A 25,694-nucleotide genomic window follows, 5' to 3' on the forward strand; every position below is an offset into this window, starting at 1 on the left:
TACATAAATAATGAAACAGCTGTTTAGCTCGACCATTGAAGGCATGTAGTAACTTTGTTTGCAGACCCACCAAACTCTAGACAATCTCTGGAGATGTCCTTCCTTTTGCCACTGGCTCTCTTCTGTTCTGCTGCCTCCTGTGACTAAATGCCAACAACAGATTAATCAAGGGCTCGTTAAGCTCTAATGGTCTGGTCTGTCCCTGTCCTTCCTCTTGTTCACATAACACATCTCTCTTGCTTTCTTCATGGGGCTGGAGCAGGGAAAAAATACTTTCCCTTCTCCCCTGTTACGCCACTGCCTGAGTGCGCATGGTGAATCAGTCTTCTCCCTTGTATCCTTCCCATCAATGTGGCTCAATTCAGCACCTCACAGAGCTAATGCTTGGTGAGAGGGTGCCAGAAACTAACCGGCAACCTGTGAATTTTGCTGAGAGGTTTTAGCAGGCTAGCAGGCATGTGGCTAATGCTCTTTAGAAAAGGTGGGCATGAAGGGAGAAGGTAGTATCTTTAGCTATAGGATGATTGCATGCAACATGGCTTTATAAAGTTATATTGAATTATATTTGCACTCTTAGGAAAGCATTATAAACACTAGAAGGGCCATATGTAAACTGGCAGCAGTATCACTATATAGATAACTTCCCATTCAGACTGAAAAAAACAGTCTTACACCTTTTCTCTGGTAAAGAGCTGACCCTGCTCTTAAGGAGTGAAGGGCACCTGGATCCAAATGAGAGAGAATATGCATGAAGAAAATGGAGTTACATTCCCTATTCTAATAGGTGGCAGAAAATCTATAAAGAAGCTCTTTGTAAATTTGTCACAAGATGTGAAAAAGCAATAAAGCAGCCAAGGTGAATGTTCCCCACCTATACAGAAGATGAGCCTACCCTGTACTAATGGTATAGAAGGGCTGTATGGACTGGGCAATGTGTGTAAGGAGCACCACAACCAAAACATGATGGTCTGCAGGAACCCTTGCTATCAGCTTCAATCCAGTGCAGATCTGGACCTCAAACATTTGCATTGTTTCTGGTTTCATAGCTGTTGTGCTCAGTAGTTTAATAGATAGTTTAATTTTTGTAATCTAAATAGAAATGTATTCAGGCTGTTCTACTACCCTGCAGAAGGTGCTTGTTTCCTAGAATTAGATGAATTAAGTTACTTAATTTTTCAATATTTTTTTACAATATTTTCTTTCTAACTTCTTGGAGTTTCCCTCAAGTTATCAGTGATCTTGTCATTTTCTAACTCACGTACTTTGTTCCTTGACTCTACAGTAGAGCTTCACTGGAACACTTAATTTATTTTTTTCTAATGGCTAAATGCACAAGGGAGTAAAGTTCATTTCTTGTTATTGGGAGATATTTCTTTTCTCTTGTTCTCCTGTATTATTACAGGCTTATACTACTGTAAAAGGAAGACTAAGACAATTTCAAATATGCTCTGGGCACTATTCTGTATTTCTTGACTCCTTGATACTGTGATGCTTTTGTATTTGTATATTGCAAGGCTTTAATTTCATAGATGCTTTTATGCAGGCTTTCTGATGAAAAGAAGAGCGTATGGCTGGTAACTGCCCAGCGCACCCTCAGTCTGTTCTGTGCGTGGTCTCTCTAGAAGGTTTTAGGAACGCTGAGTGTGTATTTGGTATCAGTCCATGGCTGAAATGTTACCTTTCCCTCTGGAAAACCCCCAGCTCTCTTGTTTTCACTCATCACCTTTAGTGAGCAGTTGCTGTCAGGAAGAACCTACTGCTTAGTGCAGAGAGCCTTAATGTGGCTGTGCTTGTGATTCCTGATGAGATTCACGAGGGACTACACTGCAGCCCCCGGAGGAATTTGATGCGTCAGCTGAGCTCTGTCCTTCTTGGAGCCATGCTGCCCTAGATGACACTGTGTTGCTGATGCTGAATGTTGCTGTAATGCAAGTGTGAGGCAGGCTGATGAAGAAGTAATTCTGCCTTTTCTAACCAAAAATTACAATTTAAGCAAGTGTCTAAGTGTTAAAAAATTCATGTTCTTTTCATCGTCTCGTCTGAGAGGTTCTGTACAATGCCATTTGGTAAAGTTCAAGGGTAGCTTAATTTTGAAATTTTTGTTCTTACAGCAAGGGGAGCATGTACACCCAGATTAAAAAATAAATATATATATATAGGCATAATACAGCTCTTTTAAAATATATTTAAGTGAGGAAGGAGGAGCATTTTGGACTAGACAGATCATCTCTAACCAGAGGAAGTATAAACCCATCTCCCTGTTGAACTTGTGGTTGGGAATAAAACAGTTTTTATGAGACAATCCCACAAACAACAGTTACTCTGATAAAGACACAGGCTCAGCCTCTGCAGAATGGTTTTAGTGATAGTTATTCAGCTCCTGCCAACCCTGTAGTCCTTGGAGAATCACCTGACACAGGAAAGCATGTTTACTCTGTGTAGTTCTCGTAGCAATAAATGACATGATGGTGTTTAATGAAAGACAATTTACAGTTATCTGTTGCACTTACTACAATTCACTGATCTTCCTTTCTGCCTAAGGGGACCTGGACAAAACAAAATGAAATATGACTCTGTGACCTTCTGTATTTAAGCTTGGTGTTAGAGTTGGAGTAGCCATTGGAGAAAGCAGCTCTTTCCAAGCTGCACTTTATTCACTATACATGGACAAACCCAGAAGGTTATTTCTTCCTTTTTTTTTTTGCCTCATGTATGACATTTCCAGGTACGTCCTGGTATAATTATACCTATTTAGTGAATATGCCTAGTATTGAGTTTCCACATGCTTCTCAAGCTCTGTTACATACTATAGACGTCTTGCTACAAATAGTCAAGCAGCCTGCTGCCCAAGTGGCCTGACCACTGTCATGGTGCTCACTAATAACACTATCACTTCTAGAATTTGCTTTGCCTTAGCTCTCTTGTCACCTCATGTTCAACTCACTAGGAGCATCTTCTGTTCATCTGTTTCCAAGTAAATATTCTTGAATATCCAAACTATGATGTGGATGCACTTTCAGCCACAGCTGTCATTCCTAGAAGATCTCCCTGGAAATATCCTCTTGTGGTTTTATCTGTGATGGTTGACATAATCTGTGTCTGTCGTCACCTGACAGGTGAGGGTCTAAGTTTTCTAGCTATTGGCTGGAATCAGCTAATTAAAGGAAGAACATCTCCATCCAAAGGCTTATAAACTGGTGGATGTATCCTAACCTGACCACCTGTATTTCCTCTCACAGGAGGGCACCCATATGGGAGCAGGTCAGGCAGTAAAACAGATGAGGTCTTGATCAGACCTTTTGTATCTGAAAACAGCTTTGAGATGATAAGATTCTGCTCCCACAGCGGAGCTGATATGTGCAATGAAATCCAGAGAACGGGAGACAAAGAAGGTCCAAGTGTAGTAAATGAAAAAATAATAAGTATCGTACATTCCAGGTTTGAAGAGATTGGAAAAAGAGAACTGAAAGAGAATAAGAAAGTAACCTAGCTTTTCATTCTTTTGGGCAAGAATGTTGAAGACTTCTGTTACTTGAAGAAACTGATTTATTTTTTTTAACTACTGAAATGATTTTTCACTGGTTTTCCTTTTTTTTTTTTTTTTTTTTTTTTTCCCCAGGATGTATTTTTAAGGTGTGGTGGACAAACACTATTACTTGCATTTTCTCTTCCCAGCTTTCTGGTGAGAGCACTGCAATAAATGCACCACACATACAAAACATCTGTCAGAACCTGACATTATCTTCTCTTTATAGCTCAGAGTGGTTTTTCATTAATTGGCTGTAAAATGAAAATATCAAAAACCTTGTTCAAAATGCACAGTAAAAAAATAAATGCTTAGAGAGATTTGTTTATATGTGTGATTTTCCTGCTGACATTTGAATGAGCCATGAAACAAACACAGACATAGTGTTGACAAGTCCCAGAGTTCAGTGCATTGTTCTTCTCCTCTACTATTTAGCATTTAGGCATGCAACAAGCTTTCATGTTTTTTTTTTTTTTTTTGAAAGAAAAAAAGACCACCACCATCTTATAATACACTGAGCTGGTCTGTGAAGGACTGTCTCAGGTGACATAATGCTCACATGTGAGGTCATCTGAGGATTTCAGAGTCTTGCAAAGGAAGCAATGCTTTGTAGTTTATGCTAACTACTACCTTACAGGAGCAAGTCTTTTGTGTGTACCAAGCATAAGACTATGGACTATCATAAAAAGAAATTGTTAAAGAACTTTTACTGCTTTGAAAGGGGAAGCAGTTAAAAGCAGAGTACAGACAGATACATGATTTTACTGCTGTGATCACAGCACTGAAATGGGTCCTAGAGTTAAATAGAATCCAGACACATCTCAAGTCTCTGCTTCAGTGAGGTACAGCAATTGGTCTCGTGACATAATAAATACCTGGCAGAAATGTGAGGTATCACTACCTGCTTTCCACGCAAACAGTTCTGCAGTGAGTATAGCCTGTATGAGCAGCAGGATGTCCTTCCAAGTGGCTGAAGCTGCTGCTGTTTTCCTGTGGAGTGTAAGTGTCCCTATTGTCACTTTATGTACAACAAAAAGTCATACATCTTCTCAAGCCCCTCAGGAAATCGGTAGCAAAGGCTGGACAGATGTGTGTACAGCTGGAAGGCCTCTCCTTCCCACACCCATCCCAGCAGCCCTACATCTACTCCTTTTCTTCTACTCATCTCATTCTTTCTGCTGGCATTTTCACTAATCTTCGTACTGATCTGTTTAGCTTTTCCTTTCCTGTTGCACTCTGCACTTCTTGGAAAAGCCACACCTTACCCCTCAGTTGTCCCTTTCTAGCCCACACTCCTCCCTCTTTCACTTCTTCACAGAAAGTTTTGAGATCTTCTAGTGCTGAGCATTAGCTCTTCTGTACAGCTGCAACGCCATTTTATTGCGATGTGAGATCCAGCGGGGGCGAGAAGGATAAGGGACAGCTATGGTGCTTCTCTACTCAGAAAGCAGAGTGGGGTCTCCTGGTGCTGAAGCAGAGCTGCAGGGGGATGTGGGGCTCAGGCTTTGGAGCCTTGCCTCAGCAGCAGGATCAGAGCAACAGTAGGGGCCAGCGTCAGCTCTCACCAGGTGTGATGCCACAACAGAAGGTTTTAAATGCTGTAAGGACTGCGTACAGCAATCGGTATGCCTTAAGTTTGGGGCTTCTATGAAATTAAAAGGCAAAGCACAAATGAAAACTCAGCTGAACAAAAGCTGAGCATAGAGTGGAAGTGTGTTAGTTCCAGGTTCTGTAAAAAGGGGCTGCTTTGGAGTAAATCTGACCTGAGAGTGACCTTCAGAATAGACCGATCTTCCCAAAGGAGCTTCCTAATTTGTACCTATAATGAACACATCATCTATATAACAGATTCCTGCATTTGAACTATGCCATGTTTGTTCCATTATATGATGAAATACAGATGTATTTCCAGACACACCAGGAAGCTATTTCTAAATCATCTTTTGCCCCACTGCTGACTAAATAAAGTGATTCCAGGCTTTCAGGATTTAAAACAGGTTCACATCTAAACAGTTGTTGAGAGTTGCTTTACAGTTCTTGTAACTGCAGGGAGAGTCATGCTATTTCACAGGATACTCACCCAGCATATGTACAAAATTACAGAGTTAATAGCTTATGCTAACCATTTTCTCCCACAGTTTTTAGAAGCTTTATGATGTACTGTAGTGTGCACAGTCCTCATGCTGACAAAGAAACTGAAACCTGTCCCTTTCTAACCATGTTGTCCTTATGTTCTTCCTAGCAATGCAAAAGCCTCGTGTGTATATATTTGTCTCCTAGCATTGCTTTCTGAGGGGGTGGCCCTTAAAAAAATCTCAGAAAATGGAGCAACTACACCTCTGAAGAGGAAACAGGGACTAACTTCATCTGTAGGTAGTTACCTAGAGCAACAGATTTCTGTAGCTAACTCCTGGCTGTGAGCAGTTATGTCAATGTAGTAAAGTCTCGGTGTCCCTTGCTTCTCTAGCCATCATGTAGGTGTTGACCATCGATCATCCTGTAGTTCTTCTATAGTTCTTCCTTCGCCCTTCTGTCTGAGACTGCCCTGAGCCATCCAGTTGCATTGAAGTAGTTCATGGTGAGAGCTTTATCTTAAGAGACAATGGTCTTTGTTATTTTTTTAATATTTAAGTAATATTTATGTATCACATCAATGCTGCTAGAAATACATGGAGTATCATGTGTGGCTATCCAGTAGTGTGCCTCTTCTGTGTTCTCACCATTTACATCTTTTATAAGCAGTGTTGCTAGGATAATTGCAGAGATCTCTTATTTCATTGTACTTATCCTGAGCAGTTAAATGATGTATATTTTGAAGTCCCTGCACCCATCCCTTTTCTATTATATTATTTATTATGTGAAAATTGCTTTGCTATCTGTAAAGTCATTAACCATTAAACTTCTCAGGAATGAGGCTGGACATTGGCATTATCTTGACTAGGTTTGAAAAGCAAATTAGTTCTCCAGGAGCACTTAGCCTAGGTATGCTAAACTACTGCAGAAGGTGGCTGTTCCTTTCAGAAGTAGCAAGGGTTTCTTCTCCATCTGGTGGCGACAGGAGCAATAGGATGATTCTCCTGACCTGATTCTGGTTCTGTCCCAGTTCTGTACCAGTTCTGTGTCTCTCCAGTCAGCGGTGTAAGCTCAACTTTGGACCAACAGCAATCTGTTTTCATGGCTCTGATCTTTTTCTGATACCTAATGTTCTGATTTGTACCCTGGTTCCTGGGCCTCTTGTTGAATCTGATTGTATCACATTTTATTGGGGCTTGGAGAAAATATTACTATCTGTTCCCGTAGTAAGTTCAACTCTGCATTAAATGTATAAAATAACAAGGAGCTAAGACTTTCTTAGTGATGGGTGGCGTGCTGCCGACCCAGGAGTGTCAGGTACGCTTCTGTCTGTCACTTTCTTGGGCTTGCAGTGACTGCCTTTACGCTGCCTGCTTCCCCTCCTCGCCCCCTCTGCACCAGCCTGGAGGCAGCAGCTCTGACCTCCAGCGCGCTCTCGGCAATATGCTCTGGACATCTGCAATTTCAGCTGTCTGCTCTTACAGGGCTGTGATTTGTGCTCATGTTTGTAAGACAGGTTCATGCAGTGCTGTTTTTTGGGTCTGTGTAAGCTTTTGCGTTGTGTTTAATGAGTTGTACATACCTGCAGACTTGAATCCTGAATGCTTTTGCAAGCATGTGTACATTGCACTACAATGAGGACTAAAGAAAACCAACTTCCTTGAAATGTGATCAGAAGGGGATAATACACACTTCAGAGTACATTAGGCACATTGTGAACAGAGGCAAGAGCTCAGAGTCTTTTATAGGAGGCTTTGATATGCTGTAACTACATTCACCCTTTTGCTCCTCAAGACTTAGATCTTGGCTGAAAAGGTTCTGGCTGAGCACCCCCAGGAAACCCTAATCCACTGCCTGTGAGTCCAGCACTGTCAGACACAGTACCAGGAGGTGTGCTCGGTGACAGACAAGTGAGCACGCTCTGCTGTGGTGCTCTTAGAGGAGATTTAACAGTGTTTCTTGGACTGCAACGTTTGCTTATGAGAGGCTCTACTTAGTTGTTGCTGATGAAGTTTTATCCTTCCTTCACAGAGTAGTTTGCGAGATTTACCCAATTGCTTTTGGCTTTCCAAAATCACTTGGCCTTAACGTTCATGCTAATGATGAAGAGTTGGAAGGATGAGGTTGCTGAACGTAAAGACGAAACTTGCAAGTTTATCAAGCTGTAAATTTATTCCTTTTACAGTGCATGATTTTAATGTGATGCATCAGATGAAATAGATGAATGAAGTATTAAAAATCTAATTAGATCAAATCCAAAAGGTTATGTACCGGTTTAGGAAATCTGTCTGTTCTCTAAAACAATGATGGAGGATATCATACTTACAATAAGTGATCACGCTGCCTAGAGCTTCTTTAACTAAACTTTATGCAAGCACAACCTTGAATGACCTGTTCTTATTGTTAACCAAATTTTTCTTGAAAATTTCCTAATGGAGTATTTTGTTTTTAAAGTACTCTTTTCAGTTGAAGCTTGTAAGGTAGTTCAGCCTGACTATATAACAGTTTGGGAATGTTTAAAACCACATTTCTTACTGACAGAATTATTATTCAGAACACCTTACAAATTAATATGTAGACTTGCCATTGCACATAGTTTGTATGGACTCTGCATTTGGTTCTTGTGGTAGAACATAATCCATCTCCTCTCCCCCCCTCCAAAAAGAATATATAGAATTTATAGACATGTTACGGTGGAAAAGAAGGGTCCATAGTTACTGGACTGTATAGGACTCTTCTGAACTATCCATGTCAAAGCTCTCAGTGAAAATAAACAGATCAGACAGCATGGAGTGGGAATGAAGCATGCATATCTATACGCACAGGAATGTGCATGAGATTAAGATTTTTTTTTTCTTTGAGTTTAAACAGTGAGCATTAAAGCTCAACTTTACTTTTTCCTGATAAGACTAACACCACATGCCCTGAGCTGAGACAGCCCCCTCCACAAATGGTTGCAGGGAAACAACTAAACGTATAGTCATCAGCTCATGCCATATTTTCCTCACAACACCATCAGCAAGCAGATGCTGTATGTAATCAGAAATTCCTGCTTACTAGCAGAGAAATCACAAATATGACACATTGTCCAACATTTGGTCTCTTTTATTACAGGGTGGCTACAAGAATTTTAAATATGTAATATAAGAGCCTGGTGAGCGAGTCTGTCTTCTGTGAGTTCTGTAAATAAGTAGCATAGAGCTTCCCTAGTCACCATTTACAGTCTTTCTCCTGTCTCATTGAGCCCATATGCCTTTAGAATAAGGTCATCAGTTGTGTGTATTCCACTTCTTTGGCCTTGTTGCCTGTGTGTTTCTCCAAGTCAGCTGTGAGGGCTGGCCTGTCCCATATACCCCTGCTACACAGGTCCTGTGACCTCTCTGTCTTGCTCCACATTGCATTTTCAAAACTATTTTCACTGGATTTACTCTAAATAATAAAAAGTCTTTGTCAAATATTTTTGCATTACTACTAATATGTATTCAGAATTCTTTTTGAGGGTCAAATGCAAACTCCCATTGGGCATAAAGTCAAGTAAGCTAATATTACACATCCTCATGTACCAGCCAGCTCATAGTAAAGTTGGCTGGTAAACGGGAAGCCATTTTTTCTCTCTGAAACCTCGTATGTTCTTTAATCTCTTAGGATCAGAAGTTTAAACATTTACCGATTTGGGATGCCAAATGTTGACTGCTAAGAACATTTGGAGCACTCTGAAAGCTGTGGTTTGATCTGTTATGGATATGCAAGAATAGAAAAAAAAAAAGTTTATCATAATTTGTTCACTTATAGCCTGAAAAAAAACAGCTTTTCCTATCTTGAAAAGCACAGACAGACATGACCCTAAGCTTATGACTGTAACCTTACCTTGGATCCCCATGAGGCATACCAAATTTCGAGGCAATTTGAACAAGTATGTGGGTTTTAAAGCACTTAAAGTGTCAACCTTTAAACAGAAATAGGTACTCAACCTTGGAGTGCCTGCACTCCCTGGTAATTAACAGGAGGATTTCATTTTTAAACTCTATTGTGGGAATGTAAAAGCTCTTTGTTGATATTATTAAAATGGAATTTTCAAGCTATGTCAGACTTGCATTAGAATCTGTAAAAGCAAAATCTATAATGCTGCTCAGAATATGTCAGAGCAGAGCTCTCCATAAGGATCTTTACCCACTATATTCTGGAACTGTCATAAACTGCACTTTGTTGCAGGTCCTCAGAAACCATTTGCATTTCCTGAAGAAAATGGTCTCAACGTATATATTTTTTTCTAAGGTTGACTGCAAGTGGTGGCAGATGAAAGGAAGCAATCTAACCACCGTGGACACGAGCATGCTTCCCAACAGCTCTGCAGCATGGTGTGTTGCAATACTTAATTTCTTAAGCACAAAAGCATGTTGTGGTGGTAACTACAAACTTTGTCATTGTTCCCACGTGCCCACCAGCTGGTCAGATGTTCTGTGTTAGGGAGCACCAAGTGCTTCTAATAGAAGTCAGGTTCTCACAGTGGTGAATATGGGGGGGGGGGGGGGGAAATCCCAATTAAAAACAAAAGTAAAGGTGCAGTAACAGGAAAAACAGAAAGAGCAAGTAGGCTGTGATATAAGGAGAATTCAGCTCCTTTTTCATACCTGCATACCTCATTGTCTTTCCACGGATATGCACTCTGGAGTCAAAAACGTTCACTTATGTAATTTATATTCCAGCACTAATCTTAAATCTCACCCTTCACAGCACCTGATATCTTGCCCATTCTTCAGTCCTGCATCCAGCTTTCCTAAGAACTGGAACGATGTGGTTAGCAATGCTGCTTCCCCTCCCCAACCCCCTTTATCTTGCAAATCTTGGATAACTAATGGGATTCTGCGGTCTCTTCAAGCACGTTTTGGTTGTAGTCCAAACTGTAAGTAAAGATTTCTCTAAAACAGGAGGATGTTTAATAGTATCTGATTTACAATTGTGCATGCGTGCCTTCTGGCTGCTCACAAACCATGAATGGAGAAGTTATTTTCTCAACCCTTTCTCAAATTTTGGAGACTGACTTACAGCTGGTGTAAGCAGTCAAAACTTTTTTATTTTTGCTCCTGTTTTCTTGGGTCTTCCTTCACCTGCAAAGTTATCTCCTGATGGAGAGTGCAGTGTATTCATAAGGTAGTTTTGTTCCTGTAAAACTAGCTTGCATGTGAGTAAGACCAAGTTCTTCATCCCCAACATGTCTTCTGCATTCACATGTGTATGTTGGGCACAGTCCAACCCTTCCAGGCTTCTGCATTTGTCACTCAAGCACTGTTGTTTTTTTCTTGCCCATCATTAATATGAATGTCAGACAAGCACAGGTCTACCTCAAACCTTCTGGCTCCCCAGTAGGTAGCAATATACTGGGTTGAAACGTGTCAAGTATCTATCATTACCCTTTGCTTGCAGACCTTCTAGCAGCATCTTTCACTACCTCTGGCAGACTGTCTCCTGCAGGCTGTCCTGACAAATTAATACCTAGCTGCTTGGACAGGAGGACTTTGACATAGATGTATTAAATACTTCTCTCAAGAGCTTTTTGTGCACTGTTTTTGTTAAATCAGGAGTGTTAATTCAAAAATCACAGATACTGTTTGGTTGTGTTTTTCTTTTTTTTTTTTTTGATTCCTGGTTGCTTGTTGTTCAACATTTCTCTATCAGATCATAAATTCCTATGCCAAAGTTGCATATTTAATGTCACAAGTATTTGTGTCTATGTGAGTGTGTATTATGTGCACACGTATAAAAATCTTTCTAGTATGATTTCATCTACTTAATCCTACTCCTCTGGACATAGCCTTTTACCATCAGAAATAGTAATTTCTTCTGTGGGAAGAAAGTGGCACCTGCTTTGCTTACTCCAGTGACAGTTTGCTCTTCTGGAACAAAAGCTACATGTTTTCATTCACTAATGAAGGTAAATATAAACTGAGGAACATCCATTTACATGAATTAACTGAAATTACACAAATTAAAATCAACTAATGGAAGTATAAGTGGAGGTAAAATATTAACTATTTTAAAACTGAATTCACAGGCAGATTTATATGGTAAAACTGCTAGGCCTTAGTAACTGGGATATTTTTTCCTTAGTTGCTCAATACATGTCTTTTTTAGATTTCCTTAGCTTGAAAAGAGCTGTGGAAGGAAAAACCCTTCGGCCTGTTGGCCTGACATCGGAGACACAAGCTTGAATATCACATCAGACAAGCTAACTTCTTACTGGTCTGTCACCTCTGGCAAGTTCTTTGTCTTCTAAAATGTGGGTGTTTTGGGATGTGGAAAATTACCTTGTCTGTACTTTTCACGGCCATGTGGTATTAAAAGACAGTAAAAATAGACAACTAACAAGGGAACATCTTTACAAGAGGGCAAAGAAGCATTTAGACCTGTGGGAGATGACTCTCCCTCGCTTTTCCTTCCCTTCCCTGGCACGCTCTCAGGCACGCACGCGCTCCCACCCCGAGAGGCCAGCGATCAATGCCCCCGCTGGGCCCGGCTCCTGCTGAAGAAGCCGGTGAGCCGTCGGCACAGCTGCCTTCGGGGCCTCCCGTACCATGCTCTTCAGGACGAGGCAAGCACAGCCACCTAAAATCATGTTTTGTTTGCATCCAAACTGAAAGAGCATTAAAAGGGGAAATGGGAATTCAGAGCTGCCAGCTACACTATCTCTGCTATCAGTTCACCAATAAGGCCTAGCACAGACCTGCAGAGCCTCTGGATAAATTGTATTTTCCAAGGGTTAATTAAGCTGTCTTGAGCTTCTGCATGAAGGGGAACAAACTGGCACTTGCAGCGTTTTCTGAAACCTGCTGTCGACATTACAGTCCCTGCTGCTTTTAGCTGTATCGATCCGATGCCTGACCTGTGAAATCCTTGATGGCTGCTAACACTGGAAGCTTACTGGAGCTTTCCAAGGGAGCTTCAGGACAGCTTGTGTAGTCAAGTACAATTACCTGTCCCTCCAGGAGAGCCAATTAGTTCACAAAGAGCTGGAGCAGAACAAATGTTTTGTGTGTGATTTAGAATCTTTAAAAAAAAAAAAAAAAAAAAAAAAGCTTGCTTCTGTCTGATTCTTTTGTTTCTAATTTTATGATTATTGCTCCGTTCATGACAATCCACACTGCATTTCGTTACATGTCTCATAAAGGACTACTTGGGCATGAGAAAACAGATTTACAGTTATTATTTTTTAACAGAAAAGTCTCATGTGTAATGCGAAAGCCAGCCTTAGTAATTTTAAATATCATGGGCCTGAAAGTAGAATGCTTACATACTGAATATTTTCAGAGCCTTGGATTAATTTGTTTAAAACTGACAGCATATGTAGATATTTGTGCTGTAATTTTTATAGCACATACATATATGTATATATAGTTATGCACAGATCTCAGAATTCTGGGTCTTTTCTGAAAGTAAGAAGAGAGCAACTGTTGTACAAAAAAAACAAACCTCATAAGCGTAGAAATTAGAGATCAGCAGGTATAATATAACCCAGTTATTGTGGTATATACTATCTCTTTTTTTAAAATAGAAATAAAACAGTGAACCCTATCTTGATCTCCATTATTCCAAACAGTCTTACTACTTGGCTTAAGTTGTGAAGGGGTAACAGAGTGGCATTGGCTCAGTAATAAAACCTCTTTAATTAATCTGAACTAATAGTTCAAATAAATAAGGACCCAATAATTTAAGTGGTTGTTTAGAGTGGACAGGGTCCAAAATATGCAGTGTTCTGCATATAAAGTGGTCTATAGCAAAGACTGTTGCAATACAGAAAACTTTGGGTGGGTGGTCATCAGCTAGTGGTGAGAGATGCCCTGTGGTCAGCAAATACGTGTTTTGTAGGTATTGTGCAACTCATAGCCTGTTGCTGAAAATGCAATGCTTTTTATTTTTTTCCCCTTGGAAGAGTAATGGAGATCTCATTGGCCTCCAGTTTAGGACTCAGGGTTCAATGACTTACCCATTACGTTTGGATCCCTTCCAGTCCTAAAAACTCTTGGCATTGCTGCTCCTGAAAAATGCAAGGAAGGGGAATGGGACGTGGACCTTTTCATTTCAAGGTCACTGATTTGATGAGGTCTGGGTTAGCAGTGACCAAAAGTTATTACTGCATGATGACTGTTTTGGTTTCCAGTGTGAAATGAGATGATGATCTTTTAGTCCAATTCCCAGCTGAAGAATGTTCACAGTACAGAAGCCACCGTTACAGCTGGCACTAATTGGCACTCTACTTAGCACCGAGAGCAGGTAGACCAAGTGCTGAATGGGCATTAGAATGGATTTGTATTTTATTTCTTTGAAGTCCTCCTTCCAAAGGAGGTTTGAAATGCTCAAGACACAACTTTCTGTTGTCTTTCCTATGCAGGTGCCTTGTAGGGGATGCAGAATTCCACGCTTTCAAGCTGGCAGTTCTCTCATGTAAGAGAAAAACTAAATTTTTTTCCACTGAGCAGATAACAGTAACATTTATTTATTTTCACCAGAGTTTGCATTCTATCCAGGTGTAATTTATGTGGGAAAACAGAGAGCCACAGTTGGAAAAAAAACATATTGTGTCACAAACAAAAAGGTGTTTATGATCATGTACTGGTCAGGACTTTGTGAAAGTTAGAGTTTTCATGTCTTGCTCAAAAGCATGAGCATAAACAGGAAATGGATTTTGCTTGCTCAATTCTAGAGCTAAGTCTTACTGTTGCTCTAAATGTTAATATGTCACAGGCATCAATTTAGGAGAAAATCTAAGTTTGGCTTTTTAAATGCTTTTGTTAACATCTTCTCTTCAGTTTTGGGAACTTGCCGTACCTCTTGGACTCGATGTGTCCTGATACAACAGGACATTAGAGAGCCATTGAGAGAAATCCAGTGGGGGAGCTGCTAAACTTCCCTGTGTAATACAGGGCGGACCGCTATCCCACTGATGCCTGTGGTCCCTGAAGCTCTGTTTAGCTTGCCCAGGTCACATCACCATTCTCTCCTGTAGCATCTGGGTGCATGTGTCCATACTTCATAGGTACGCAGGGAGGATTGATGGCACATTTGAAAGCAACCTTCATGGCTGAGATGGAATTTTTTCAGAGATCTCCAATGGTCTCATGCTGAGGCACGTTGTCTTACAGCAGTAGTTGGGCTAAGGCTGTGTCAGACTACTTCTCGGCAGCAGGGCCATCTATAGCAGGAAGGGTTGTAGCAGTGTCTCCCCGTTACACTTCTGTCGGCTTCCCTGATTCCTAGATGCTTCAGTGAGGGTGAAAAGCACAGGCCATGCGGGAAGTTCTGGGGCTGACCAAATGGCATTGCATAAAATCTTAATTTAATTTAAGATTTATAAATGTGCTTGGTTAACCTCCAGGACGGTGAGACACGGTGCTTTGCATTAGAAAGGACACTCACTGATTTTTCAAAGATTTCCAAGAAATCTGCTGGGAACAGTACAGCAAACTGCAGCCAATAAGACAAGATAATCCTGTAGAGGGTAAGATGGTTTGATCCATGAGCATTTTTTAATAGAACTTAAAATTTCCACAACCATGTTCAGCCCTATGGTCTTAGCAAATCGTGGGTGAAGGAAGGAACCATACAAACAGTTCATTTGGCTTCTACTGGATTCCCTACGTACTGCACTAAGTAGCAACAAATGCCTGGTCTTTTGTGCATTACATGTTCTTGTAGTATCTGTGCTGAGCTATAAAAACGATCAATTATTTATATGGGAAGCATAGCATGTCTGAGTGGCATTTCTGTAACCTGGAGCTTCACAATTAATAAATAAAACAGTATCTTCTACTGTCAGTGGCCTGTATCCTTGCTTGCTGAGGTGCATGCTGGGCAGCCAGAAGAGGAATTGTAGGGGCACAATGCTATACATTTACTTTGCTGGTGTAATTATTTGGCAACATTGACAATATTATCTACCTTGCTTAGTAGAAGAAGGATATTACTGTGAAAATATCCACAATAATATTAAATGAAGCCTTGCTTAATCGTTTGCTAAGAAGGCATCATGAATTATATTGTAGCAAGCCTTTATAGCAATTGCTGTGTTTTTTTTTTTTCCCTCCTTTCTTTTCTCCCCCTTTCTTCCTTGCTACTTCATACTGAGTCCAGGAAAACTCCATGATGCGATGGGCAGAAAACACAAGGTTAGCAGTAAGGAGTAAGTGTTAACCACCACAAATGCTGCAGTATTCCTTGCAGCGTAGTTGTTTCTGTCCTTTGGGTCAGGGTTAAGCACAGTACAGCAGCACTTTCAAACTGCCTTAAGAGTATGAGAAGCTGAAGAGGAGGTCATCTTGTGAAGGGTCAGCAAAAGCAAAATAACAAGGTATATCTGTGTGGGAGGGAGGCGTTTGATGTGTTGGTGGTACAAGTAAGAGACCGAGTGAAATCTTTTTAGGCGTAACATTCAGCATCCAGTCCTGGAAGTTCATTTGTGCCTCTCCAGGTTTCTGATTCAGGTTTTCCTTAGCACTTCAAGCAGGTCATATTTTCTCTAACATTTAAGCTGTTTGGTCATCTTTTTATTCTTTTACTGCAAGAAAGAAAAGCAGAAGTATGTGTGTATATATATATATATATATGTTGTCTATAGTTCCAGAACTTCTTGAATATTTCAATAGAGTGCCTGACTGTGGTAATTTAAGATCGTGCTAAATAGCTTTCTCTCGTGGAAGCAAAGTTGTACTGAGCCATGGAGAGGGGTACTCAGGGCATGTACTGTCCGCTCAGTAGTGGCTTGCATTGAATTTGTAAAGCATGCAACAAAAAAAGCCTGTACACCAAGAATGGCTGGTGAGCTGAGTTAGCTTATTAATTAACATCCTTGTTCATCCCTCAGCATCAGAACAGCTTGAGTTTTTCAAACAGAGAATATTTAACTCTGTTTATCCACAATTATCATGTGCTCCGTGGCCAGAGAGTTACTCACATTAAAAATAAAAATAAAATTAAAAAATCCCATCGTGTAGCCTACGGTATCTCTACCCATTGTTGCAGCTCTCAAGCTGTCTTCATATAAAGTAGATTTGGGCAAATTATAACCATTCTTCAAACATCTGAAATATCACTATCCACAATATGTTGGATATGCTTTAATTGTTTGAAATTTCTGTTTTGAAATGATCCTTCTAAAAATGAGTTTGATTTTTTTTCTTTTCAGTGTAAGCAACATTTTTAAGGTCTTAAAGAAAAAAAAAATCCTATAGCGTTGTCAGAAGGGCTGTGTTCCACTTTATGAACCCTGAAGTAATGGCTCTGCAAAAGTACATGCAGAAATCTGTTACTGACTGCAAAGACATTCGGTACCAACTGACTGTGAACTAAAGCATCATTTTCACACTCATACCAGCATCAAAATAATATAATATTTGAACCTCTGATTTGATTGATACATCTCAGCAGCAGGACACTCAGACTTTTATGTCATAAAGTGAAAATGAAATATTTCATGTCATTGAATACAACAGCCTGGCATGCAGTAGTTAAAATTCAATGAAGTTCCAATCAATCCTGCAGTTACTACAGCTGTTCTTCCTGTTCTGAGAGGGCTTCCAGGAAGACGTGGAGTTAGAATGGTGACTAGTCAGTATATGTATTTCTAAGGCCCTAATATTTCTATCTTGCAAAGTCTGCTAACTATAGACAAGCAGTTGTCTGAACAGCAGCTTGGAATACAGGAGATCCAACTTAACCATTCTGCAAACTGAAAACTGTATTTTCCAAGAACATTTACCTACTAGTATTCAGGCAGACACATTTTGCTCTTTGCTCAACTCAGGGTTCTTGTTTTGCAAAGTCTTTCCTAAAAATTCTTTTAGTAACATAGTCTTTATGTAAAATGCAATATTTTTTTTCATTTAAATTGAATCTGAATTCTCAGGTTTTGGAAAGGACATGTCTGTATTGACCTAGAAAATATTTAATTTGGACATATTCTCTCAGCATGGAGGTAATTCATTGCTTGTATTTTTTTTAAAGAAAAAAATGTAAAGATTGTTTCAACTTTTTATATGAAGTGCTCATCTTGACAAGTTCTTAACTTCAGTATATTGTGCCTCATTAGTACTTTAAAACCTGCTGAAGCTAAACTGCATCTTACTTGCCTATTAGTTCAACCTTAGGCCCATCAGTAGAGCATTACCCAATGTCTTGGGAACAATTAAGGCATGCCTTCCCTACCAAACAGTTTTTAAGTGGACAAAACATATTTAACAGTAGAGTTTGTGGCGCACAGAATGGAAATGCAATGAAAACTACTGGGAATATGCATTAATCCTAATGCTGAACAAGTTCCTAATAACTCACTTGAAACTCCTGGGGATATAGTATCAAGTATGTACTCTCTAAATGCTACTAATGAAACATTTACAGTCCACAGTGATAAAAGGAAAATAGAAGAGTCTGTGGCCAGTTAAAGGGCTACTTGAACAACATGCAGAATGCAAACTTCAGATGTATGTGATTATTGATCTTTTCAGCAAAAAGGCTTTATGAATAATATTCATACCATACCATTAGAAGCTAAAGTAGACTGGGAATTAAGCATCAGCAGGAGAGCAATTGATGGATTTAGACAGGTCAGACAATGTCATTCTAAAAGCAGCTAATCAATATGGACAAATGTGTCAGAAAGGTGATTTGAAAAATGACTTTATAATAAGGGAGGAAAAAAAAGCCAGGTTCCTTAGGTCCCCAATTTTTCCTCCCTCAGAATTATGTATTATTGAAGCAAGGTTGCTAACTGTTTCACATTTCCACAAGCAGCAAAAAGAAATTAAACTCAAAAACTCAAGGACAAAGCTATGGTTTCCCCCCACTGAAAACAAACACGTAGGCTGACACCAGGGGAATTTTGCTCAGTGTAGCTGCTGTGGTGTCCCTGCTGTCCAATTTCACAGCTGGGCCATACGTTATCCCACCTCATTTTGAATCCTCTTTGAAGTTGCAAACTTAGCACCAGAATCTGTGTAGCGTTTTGTTGAAAAGGGATGCTCCAGCACTCCTGAGGAGGCAAAACCTTTCTGAGCTGGATTCTTTTTGCAACAAAAGAGCTGTGATGGCTTTAACTTGATGGCTTAGGTAGCTTTCCAGCTGCTTTGTTCTCATTCAAGTGGTGCAAAGTGGTCAGAGAGATGCCACTTGATTTCCAGTTGGACTTCTTCAGGAGTCGACTGCCAGCCATTGGATATTGTTAAGCTTTTGTCTGTCAGATTAAAAAGTGCGCTACATTAAAGTGTGATGTTATTTGCTCTCTCAGTTCACCGTAACCTACCAGCTGCCTGAACAGCACGCGCTTATCAGAGCCTGCTTAATTCTCAACTCGCTCTCCGAAACTTCTCACTGGCTTCTATTCTTCCCAAACCATGAAGAAAACGTGGTGGTTAATGCTTAGGGCTGCAGGTTAATGCTCAGTAACTGTTTCTAATTCTGACAAAAACTTCCTGTGTGACCTATTGGACGCACGACCAAACCTGTCCTTTGCTGCAATTTCCCCACCAGTAAAATAAGTAGCGTAGTACTTCACCTCTTGAGAAGTTTATACTCCTGAACTCCCCGAGATACTTCAATGGAAGGAATAAAAGAAAGGGTTTATAAGTACCCAGGGCATTGTTATTATTTCTCCTTTTGTCAAAGACAAGGCTGCCTTCAATTTATTTGAATCTCAAAAAGTAGGAAAAAGATGACTGAAAACCAATGGATGTGGAAGTTCGGAACAAATTTCTTGTTTGTATCATACTCCACTGTCTCAGTAAACTGTTAATTGCATCAGTCCCTCTGAAATCATATCTTCTGTGTGACTCGCCTCTCTTGGATCCAACAGTTAAATGTGTCACGGGAGACAATATTTTCTTCCTTGAAATAACCTTTCTTTTTGAGGTCCATCATGATAGGACGTCTGGGTAGGCTGAAATCAGTTTGAATATTCTGAACATCCTGTATCCCTTCTGAGATTCTCACCATGCTCCTGGAAGAAGAAATATTAACTTGGGTATCATCAGTAACTTCTCAACAGTTTTTTATTGCCCTTTGAAAACATTCTCTTGTCATCGCTGTGGATGAACACGTTCAGGATGAATGTGGTCCCCTGTGGGATGGCAGAAGGCAGGGCTCTAGGGGAAGGCTGCCCACTGCCACCCCCTGGCCTTCAGGGGAGGAACGAGGGGAGGCGTTGTAACGCCCTGCCATCTGGAAGCGACTGGAGGCAGGGTAAGTGAGGAGGAGCAATGCAGCCAGATTCAGTCGGCTTGGCTTTGTGTAGGTACTCAGTCAGCTGATGGCAAATATGGTCCAATGCGTAAAATAACAGAGCAGTTGGGGATTATTTACTAACCAGAACATGTGTATAGCATGCTGATGGGGAAAAGGACTTTGCAAGTTGCACTGGGGCAGTAAAAAAAAAAAAAAAAATTAGCCGAGAGGTAACGTATGTGAATGTTGATGTTGTTGTACTAATGTGAACGAAGCTTTCTGTAGAGTCATCACTCCACCCTTTTGCCACTAGGTACATTTTTTTACTGAACTACATTCATCTTGCAGCTTTTGATAAGAATATTTTTATTACCTAGTCACTGCATTTGATTCTTTACCAGGTATCATTAATATCAGCTGGGTATGTGGGGTTTCTATTGACTTTTAAGGCCACAACCTGGTAGAAAAATCCTGGTTTTGCATAAATCATTGATAGTTCTGCTGCAGATTTCTGAGAGGACCATGTTCTGCTGTGGAGGACGCGTGGCGCAGCACAGAGGACCCTGCATTAGCTAGGGCAGCAGTGAGTGATGGTGGGGAGCCAAGCACGGGGCTGCCAGCAGCCACCACTCGCTGCTTCTGAGAGCTGGGTGTTTTGGAGGGCGTGGCACTGCGCCATAGGCATATGTTGAGTCTTGGTTTAAGGACTTAGAAAGATTTACTTGTGGTGAGGTGCATCTTAAGCATAGCCTTGGTTTCACCCTGGAGAAGAGGCCTTTCAGCTTGGGATCTGAGCAGGAGCCTAACCCTACGGTTAGCTCATAACCCAAATCTTCTCCCTTCCCCTCCTCTTCTATTCCCTCCCGTAGATGAGTTCAAGAGGTTTGGCTTCAAAATTCCTATTTTTCCTCTTACAGCTGGTGATTATTTAAATAACACCAAATCCCCAGAATGTGCGGTGTATATACCTTATTTACTAGGAGATCATCAGTTGGTTGCATTAGTTCTGTGATCAAGTTCAGAGAAAAAGCCTTTAAGAATATTAGTTTTTTTCTTTCCTCCATAGTCCTGCCCCTTTGGCATGGGTGCTCACAGCAATTTCCACTAGCAGAATAGGTACCAAATAGGGTTTTTTCTCCCCTTAATGCTACTTCAGCAGCACAAGGTCAATGCTGCTTTCCCTCTGGTTTTCCCACCTCAGGAGAGTAACGTTTCTGAACAGCAGTCCCCAGTGTTTAGAGCTACCGTGTCCCCCAGTCCTGAAGCTCGTCTTTGCCTCTAAGAAAAAAAACGTATTCTCCATAGTGCAACGTGCCCATGATATTAACCCTGTAACCCACTGAGCTCCCTTTGCCATCTGCAAAAATAAATCTGGAGTCTGTTTACAAATCGTAGCTATTTTCCCAGGAACGCTGCACTGTAAAACAACAGTTTGTCTCGAATGTGTTTTGATTTTTCAAAACAGTTTTATCTTGAAAGCGATCCTGTAAACCTTATCAGGCAAAGCCCCAGTTCCAGTGTAGCTGATTGCTGAATTAAACAGCGCTAAACATTTAACATTCTAAATGAATTAGGCTGCAAGATGTAAAGAAAGCTGAGCTTTAAGATGAAATGTAGGACAAACTCAAAAGGATGTTTTGCCTGTTTCATTCAGCATTAGTATCTTGCCTATAGGCCTCCCTTTGAAATAATCTGTGAACATGGTTACCATATAATTAGCTGAGCAGTAAGTTAGGTGTTTAAAAATATTTTTTCAGGTGCTTTTTTGTATTCATGTTAGCTTCTCAACACCAAAAATCAATCTCAATCAAAGCTGCTACTGAGTTTATCATAAATTATCATGAAAAGGTTTTCTACTGAGTAGATGGTTAATTACTATCTAATTTGAATAATTTTGCATATTAATGAGAAATGAATGAAAATCATTTTTAGATTTTTAACTTCAGCTGAGAAACCCATGGAGATAATGGCCCCCTTTTAAGATGCATGTGATCCTGTTACTAAAGGAGACTGAGAATTTTTTTCATTTACCAACTTGTTTTAAATTGATTAATGGATTAGCGTTTTTGTCATTAATAAACTATATCCAAATGAAAGACAAGTTCATTATTTGACTGTGTGGCCTTATATCTGCTGCCAGAAAAAAAGTAACTGACTGAAAACAGATTAAGGCTTTGCTCAGGGAGTGCATAGCCCAGCACAATCCTTTGTAAATGCCATAAAGCCAGAAAACTGCAAAGTTACGCAGAGCTGGCTTTGGATGGGTAGCAATCCACACGCTTCATGAGATGAAGCATGAATAGGCATCGCAGGCACAGCCCCCTTTTTCTGCTCAACACCCACACCTACCTGGGGGGAGAGCCCTGCCCGTGGAAAATGGGGGATGTGGCAAAAAGCAACGGAAACGTTCTGCCGTGGCAATTTCAGCCTAGCTGTTGGAGTAGCCTTTGTGCTTTCAGTAGGCTCCTGTGAGACGGGAAAGGACAAAAGAGCTCTGCCTCAGGGCTTGCTTGTACCCCATCCTTATCCACCAGTTTACAGGGATGTCACCCGAATTACCGCTGCCCCGTTGCTTCACTGGATCAAGGCAGTTCTGCCTTGAGAGATGTGAGTCTCAGAATTCAATACAGCTGCGGGGGTGTAAGGCCATTGGAAGTTGGGAACTGTAAATGACATTAGATCTGGTCTCCTTTATTTGTGTAAGGTCTTTAGGGAGGGATCAGCCCTTTGCAGAGTGCCGAGAATGCCGTAGCCCTCATTGACAATGGTGTGGTTGTCCGTGTGCTGCAGCCGTACAAGTAACAAATTAGGATAAGAGGTGCACACTGCTGCATGGAGCCACACACTTGTTGGGGAATGGCTGGTTAATGCTGCAGCCCCTGGGTTGTGGGATTCCTCCCTTCTGACTTGCAACCACACAGTGTTTATAATATGAGCAAAAGCAGCTTTATAACGAAATTGAAAGGTTGTACATTAAAAATGAGTATACAATGCAGTCTTAGAATAAATAATTAATTGCCAGAAGATATCAGTGAAGCCTAAAGAGTGACATTTATTTAAATATAACAAGACTATCCAGATTTCTAATGGCAAATATTTAAAGACAGGAGGAAAAATTATTGTAGGGAAATAAACCATCCTGCTTCAGAGCATATGCCAGACATTACCTAATGTGAGCTAGGAAGCAACTACACATGCATATTTTGGTAGTTATTTGACTGCTTACAGCGAGGTGATCTTCCTGCAGCAACTGTTAATAACCTATATCCAAAACAGCTTACTAGGTACTAAGCAGGCCAGTCTTGCAGTCTGGCCAGCCGCACGTAAATATCTTTGGAATTGATTTCTTCACTTTGGTAAAATGAAAAGGAGAGTTTATACTAATTCTTTAATATATGCCAGCACTTCTTCATCTTATTGTTTGGGGGGAGTGGTATGGTCCTATATACTATGTTTGTATTTTTGCAACCCTTTAAATGTTGTTTCAAACACACAAAATGTTTTGAGGATTAGAATTTTCTTTTCTGTTGACAAAAGCTTCCTTACCTCCATTCCCCTCCATTGTCTGTTTCCTTATTTTTACTTCCTTGAACTACCATGTGCATGGCTAAATGTTGGTTGGATGAGTCTTGAGAGAGCTCTAAGGATAAGCTGCAGACCTCAGACTGTACCACAATTAAAAATGGTATGTCAGCATGTCAAAAAAAAAAAAAAAAGAGTCAAGATGGGAACGGTGTGTAAGAAGTTGGTTAATTAACATAATTTCTGTAGTGTAGCAGCATTTTTTTAATTTTATTTTTTTTTTAGGGCTTGAAATAAAGTACCTGTAGAAAATAAATATTGAACTGAACAATAGGAGAACTTAGTAATGATCAGTATGCTTCCCTTACTCACTAGCAGGGCACCAATACGTCCACCCAAACAAAATGTTCTCTCTAGTTTAGATCATCACTGTAGTCTCTGCTAGTGCTGATGAAAGCATCAGGGACATAACTCAGAACAGTGTATGAAATCTCCTACATTTCACCAGTGTGCAAGCTAATAAGCATGTGACAGGCAAAATGTTCTACTCCTTTCCCAGTATAAAGTCAAACTTCACTGATGCTTATATCAACATATCTCTCAAAAATGATTTGGCCCAATTCTTACAGTCTTTCTTCGATACTCCAATTGCTTTCAAAAGGAATTTTAAGTGTTGGCTGCCTGAGCTAGTGATTTTGTCTGTAGGAACAATTTCCTAGAGACTACTATTCACTATTTCACTAACAGACACTATTTCAACAAAAATAACCTCTACTCACAGAGGGTACACAGGTATGGTTTGTAAATCATACCAATGGATTTGGTCAATAGGTCAGGAAGAAATAATGAAGCCGTGAGATCAGAAGACGTGTTAGCACCTTTAAGTCACCATGCATGTTTGCACAGAACTCAGTGCCTGCCACTGATACTGAAGTTACTCTAATGAACTATTATTTTCAGGTTTTCTGGTTTCCTGTGTCGTAGAAGAGGCTCCGCAGCATGCACAACTACTCACTTTCTGGTGAGTAAAGTATTTGCCATCATCAGAAACGTCAGCAGAAGGTCAGCCTGACTGCATGAGAATTGTGTGAATATTTTTGCAGCTTTCATTAGCAAAATTATTTTAATTAGTGAAGCCCAAAGTAATTGAAGGAGAAGGTCATTTTATTTGTTTAGGATCAATGCTTCCATCACCATCCTGGTAGAATACATTTCTCCGTTTGTGAGAACTAATTCTAATCTAGTGTAAATCAAGAATAAGCCCACTGAGGTAAATAGAGCCCCTCTACTGTAAAACTTGAATCCTAAACCCTGCCTTAATGGAGGAGAATGAAACTGGGTGTCTGTTCCCTTTTGATCCTCTTTCAAAGGTGTTCTGCCTCTGAAATATTCTTTGGACTCTTTGCACCTACAGGACGACCTGCGAAGTACAGTAAGCCATTAAGAATACAATGATGAGAGATGTATGTCCATTATATCCAAGACATTATATGGACGCAGTAGGGCGCTGGTCTTGTTGAAGGTGTGAGCTGCTCAGCCTGTAACCACAAGCTGGCAAATTCTTGCCAGTGGGATCACTCTAACAAGATGTAGCAGTAGGGAAAAGTAATGTAAGCTCCATGCCACACCTGAATACGTGTGTTTTTTCATTTATTTTCTATATACATAGCTATTTTTTCAAGGAAGACCACACATAGGTAGAATAAGAGGAGTAATGGCAGCCAAATGTTAAGAGCTCTGCTGGCACTACATTTTCCTTAATTTTTGTGATTTTACCTCTCCACTACATGCATACATTCATGCTCAGTTTTCCAGTGTACCCTTTTCTGAACTTCTCTCTTAAATGGCAGAGATCTAACTTCACACCCAGTCATAGGAAAGGCTCTATTCCTTAAAGACAGTGAGATTTTTAAGATCCAAATGCTTCAAACACCATTTGAAATGATCAAGGGCAGGGACCACTCATGAAAATTACCATGCGCCAGCAAGCTAGCCATTTGAAATAAAAACAACACAAATAATTGCTGAGCTTGTTCTATATCATATGAATTCATAGAGTAATGACCAAACTGTGGCACAGCTCCACTCTCACTTATATTGAGCGTAAATTTATAGTAGTTGCAGTGAAGTCAATAGCATTTCTTTGGACTTACAAAGGTTACTGAATGTCAAATTCTGCTTTCAGGCTGAGAACAAAATAATTCTAAAGATATACTGAGAGCACAATCCTAATTTGCTTCAGCAGCCTTTGGCCTCCTTGTCATATAGAAACCCAGGAAATTACAGAAACTTCAAGTTTGTGTTCCTTTTAAAGATGGGATGCTTTTTCAAAGACCATCTGAGGAAGCAGAGTGTGTACCAGTTAGGC

General features: G+C 40.3%; 1 long non-coding RNA gene across 4 annotated transcripts in view; it reads left to right on the forward strand.

Annotated features, from left to right (window-relative positions):
- Nucleotides 1-25,694, forward strand: part of LOC106036665 (uncharacterized) — a 76,650-nt gene that overhangs the window by 12,203 nt on the left and 38,753 nt on the right. For 2 of the 4 annotated variants that reach the window (XR_010830031.1, XR_010830033.1), the window contains exons 5-6: nucleotides 13,986-14,038; nucleotides 24,287-24,347. This is a non-coding gene — a long non-coding RNA (uncharacterized lncRNA). The remainder of the gene's footprint in view (nucleotides 1-13,985; nucleotides 14,039-24,286; nucleotides 24,348-25,694) is intronic. The other 2 variants (XR_010830030.1, XR_010830032.1) reach the window with 1 other exon arrangement.

This window comes from Anser cygnoides, chromosome 3 (genome assembly GCF_040182565.1).
Source record: "Anser cygnoides isolate HZ-2024a breed goose chromosome 3, Taihu_goose_T2T_genome, whole genome shotgun sequence".
NCBI classification, from domain to species: domain Eukaryota; kingdom Metazoa; phylum Chordata; class Aves; order Anseriformes; family Anatidae; genus Anser; species Anser cygnoides.